This window comes from Leopardus geoffroyi, chromosome A3 (genome assembly GCF_018350155.1).
Source record: "Leopardus geoffroyi isolate Oge1 chromosome A3, O.geoffroyi_Oge1_pat1.0, whole genome shotgun sequence".
Classification (NCBI taxonomy): domain Eukaryota; kingdom Metazoa; phylum Chordata; class Mammalia; order Carnivora; family Felidae; genus Leopardus; species Leopardus geoffroyi.
This window is the reverse complement of record NC_059336.1, coordinates 30,976,985-30,981,055: the sequence shown is the minus strand read 5'-3', so window position 1 is coordinate 30,981,055 and position 4,071 is coordinate 30,976,985. Positions and strand designations below refer to the sequence as shown.

General features: G+C 45.1%; 1 long non-coding RNA gene across 1 annotated transcript; it reads right to left on the bottom strand.

The window, feature by feature from the left end:
* Positions 1-918: 918 nt before the first annotated feature.
* On the bottom strand, positions 919-3,006 carry LOC123579658. Its single transcript, XR_006702876.1, has 2 exons — positions 2,064-3,006; positions 919-1,645 (listed from the first exon to the last, which is right to left on the bottom strand). It is a non-coding gene; the product is annotated as an uncharacterized LOC123579658 (long non-coding RNA).
* Positions 3,007-4,071: the final 1,065 nt, after the last annotated feature.

The following is a 4,071-nucleotide window of genomic DNA, read 5'->3' as shown; positions in this document are numbered from 1 at the left end:
TGCGCCACCCAGGCGCCCCTCCATGACATTTTAACATTGCTCTGTGCATGCACCATCACAGGCATTCAGTAATATAGATGAGGCATAAGTGGGCCACAATATTTTCACCACTTGTTTCTGTCTAAGAAATATTTTTCTTAATTGCTTTGTGTATGGGTCGTCCCTCCAAGGAGAGTTGTCCTAAAGAAAGGGGTCTTCTTTTCTTCCCACCGTGCCTAACATGGGACAGGTATCTTAGCATGGGATTGGGTTCTCCAAAAGTGTTTTCCTAAGCTGGTAATACACAAGTAAGCATCTTATAAAGGAAGTCGTCTCTGGGGAGACCAGTAAGATAGTGAGGCGGGGGAAGTGGGAAGCAGAAAGGGAAAGGAGCCAAGTATACAGTCTTGGCCTTAGCCTGCTCTGGACTGATCACACTTGAGTTTGTCCGACCTCAAGGCAAAGGGCTTTCAGACTGCTGCCTCAGTAGTCTTTGGCCACAGGCACTTCAGGCTGTCCCCAAGTCTGGGCAGAGTGGCTCCAGGGGTTGGTTCAGTTCTTTGAAGAATGCTGGGAACTCAGCCCATTAGGAAGAAAACACACAAGAGCTTGGGGTTGGCGCACAAACCTGTAACACAGTCCACGGAAGGGATTTGATTAGAGCAACGACAACGTCCACAACAGCCAAATACATTACAGTTGTGTGTAGGCTGCATGTTGTATCACTGATTTTAAATTCTGAGAGGTGGGGAGCCTGGGTGGCTCCGTTGGTGGGTGTCCAACTTTGGCTCAGGTCATGATCTCACAGTTCATGAGTTCCAGCCCCACATGGGGCTCTCTGCTGTCAGCATGGAGCCCGCCTTGGATCCTCTGTCCCCCTCTCTCTCTCTGCCCCTCCCCTGCACTCTCTGTCTCAAGAATAAACATTTAAAAAAAAAAAATTGGGGGGTGATGAATTTCCAGATGGTTACATAAACTTTTAGCTCTTTAAAATGGTTTGGCATTTTGTAGTCAATGTCTGAGTCCTCGAGGGTTGAGTGTTAGCAAAACCAGGTCCCAGGGAGATGGAATCGCCTTCTTTTGGCTTTAACAAGTAAAGACAATAATCTCTGAGCTCTTCCATTGTTTCCCGTAAGTTCTCCCCTATGTTACCAGTGGGTGCTGTGCAGGGGCATACGTGTTCCATCACCCCAGCTCCTGTGCCAGGTGTGGGTAGGATTTCAGACAGCCCGTTGCCAATTAGAAAGCAGCCTGAAATAACTGGGCAGGAAGTGCAAAGAGGGATAAAAGGTAAACATCTACCCACCCCTCCCTAGGGTCAGTGGGACTCCTGATTCTGAGGGCAATTTCTCACTGGATTGGGAAAAACACAGCATAAGAGGACTAAAGCCAGAAGTGTCCTTTTCATGCAGGGCTAGTCTATACATGAGAGATGGCCCTGTCCCCCAAGAATAAAAACCCACACCCCCCCCCCCTCATCCTCCAGGGATGACCAACATCACTGCCCACAGCCAGGACCATTTGTGAGTCCTTCCTCTGACTAAGTGATGACTCAGCATTCATTTCCTCGCGTTTCTTTTCCAACACAACTGATTTTCTTCTTTCAGAACCTGTATCTCTCCCCATAATCAGATGTGGGGGATCCAGAAGAGAGGGTGATTGTGGTCTGAAAAGAACGTGAAATTAACTGAACTCAGAAGCATGTAAAACTCCAAGGGCACAGACTTTTTCCTTTCTCACCCCCCCACCCCGCCCCCACCACCAATGATGAGCTTGGAAAAACCCTGCTTGCATTTTGCCCCAGCTTCTAGCTTGTTTGTTTTAGAAATTCCATGAGGCTTTGAGGGGAAATATAATCCATATGTTTGACGTCCTGTTAGTTTAACTCATCTTCAGCTTGTTTACGGGACAGATTTATTGTCTATGAAAATTTTATAGACCTCTTGGATAAAACTCCCTCCCTCATATATAGATGTGATGTGCTTTTCAAAGAGCAGGTTGGTGCTATGTGTATACACTGTCAGTTTCATCCCAACAGAAAAAGAGAATGTCAGCTCGGGTACACACAGGTAAAAGAAATTCACCTTTCGCATTGCATCCCAAAGTGATAATCAGAGTGACGCTCATTCTAGTCTGTTTCTGAGCATCATCTCTGTGAATAACTCTGCAGCTGGTTTCACCAACTTCTTGGTACAGAGGAGCAATACTTATGCCGCAAGAAGACATTTACACAAAAGATACACACCCAGCACAATTGAAAGGGTATCTGTGGTGTGGAGCCGGGCCTGAGGAGAGAAAGTAAAAAGGGGAATGTATTAATGGAGAGTTAACAGAACGAGATGCTAGGTTTTAAAAAGGGAAGATAAAACCCCTGCTAATCAATTTAAGCCTCTCATTGTACAGATGATGAAGCTCATTTTACAGATGAGACTGCTGGGGCCTGAAGTCACACAGTGACAGATCCCAGGTCGGAACTTGGGTCTGTGAACGGCCATGTAGTGCCCCTCACATCATCCCAGGCTTTCTCAGTAGGGCTTATTTTCCTTGCTGTTTTCAGAGTGTGCACTGGGTCACCCCAACTAGACCCCGAGGTTGCTCAGGGGCTGAGCTGTCCCTTCTCCCTTTGTACCCCGTCTCCAATGTGCCACTGCCCTGCCCCGAGCAATCTGAATAGACCTACAGTCTCTCAAAACCCACAGTCTTAGACTAGAGTTTGGTCATTTGCTTCTCTCGCCTACACATTTTCCCAGGAGTCATCACTTCCTCCATCATTTTATAGACAGCGAATATTTAGACACAGAAGGAGCTGAGGAGATTGCCTTGTGGACCTGCTCCTTCATTTTGTGAGTAATAGACATTTGGAGAAGGCCACTTCCACACTGAGACATTCTGATGTGGTTTAAAGAATGGACCATTAAATTCCTACCTTAAGAAAAAATCTTCCTGGGGGCTCCTGGGTGGCTCAGTGGTTAAGTGTTCGAGTCTTGATTTTGGCTCAGGTCATGATCTCTTGGTTCATGAATTCAAGCCCCGTGTCAGTGCAGAGCCTGCTTGGGATTCTATCTCTCTGCGCACCACCCCCCCCCCCCAAAATAAATAAACATTAAAAAGAAAAAAGAAAAGAAAAGAAAAGAAAAGAAAAATCTGCCCAATAACACAAACCACCACAGACACCCTCATGAATTCCTCCATAGAGCAAGTCAAGGACAGGAGGAAAAAGGCGACAAGGCTCAGGGAGGTCTTCAGCGAACGTGCATAGAACAAAGTTCTACACATTGATGGGTCATTTTTTTTTTAAAGGAGCTTCCTAGTTTTAGCTTGTACATTTTTGGTCTATGATTCATCTTGAATTAATTGTTATATATGGCGGAGGTAGGAGTTACTGTGTTTGTTTTTTTCCCATACACGTATTCCATGTTCTAGGACTATTTCTTGAAGACTTTCCATTTTCCATTGGATTGTTTCCATGTCTTTGTTGAAAATTAAAGTGAGGGTCTATATGAGTGAGGGTCTATTTCTGAGCCCCTTCTGTTTCATACATCTCTCTATTGATTCTTATGCTGCTTGAGTATCGTGACTTCATAGTCTTGAAATCATGCCTTGTAAGTTCTCCACTTTGCTCTTCCTTTTCAAGATTGTTTTAATATTCTAAGTTCTTTGCATCTCCATACACATTTCAGAATCAGCTTGTGAATTTCTGTAAGGAAAAAAAAAACCCTACTGAAATTCTAACCAAATGATGCAGCATTTTTGTGAGCTTGTCAAAACTCCTGCTTCAAATACCACATGCTTTCACTCATATGCAGAATCTAAAAAACAAAACAAATAAACGAACAAACCGCAGAAACAGACCCATAAGTATAGAGAACAAACTGGTGGTTGTCAGAGGGGCTGGTGTGGGAGCATGGGCAAAATGGGTGAAGGGGAGTGGGAGGTACAGGCTTCCAGTTACGGAATGAGTAAGCCACAGGGATAAAAGGTACAGCACCAGAAATATAGTCAATGGTATTGTAATGGCGTTGCGGGTAGCCGCACTTGTGGTGAGCACAGCATAACGTACAGACTTGTCCAATCACTATACTGTGCACCTGA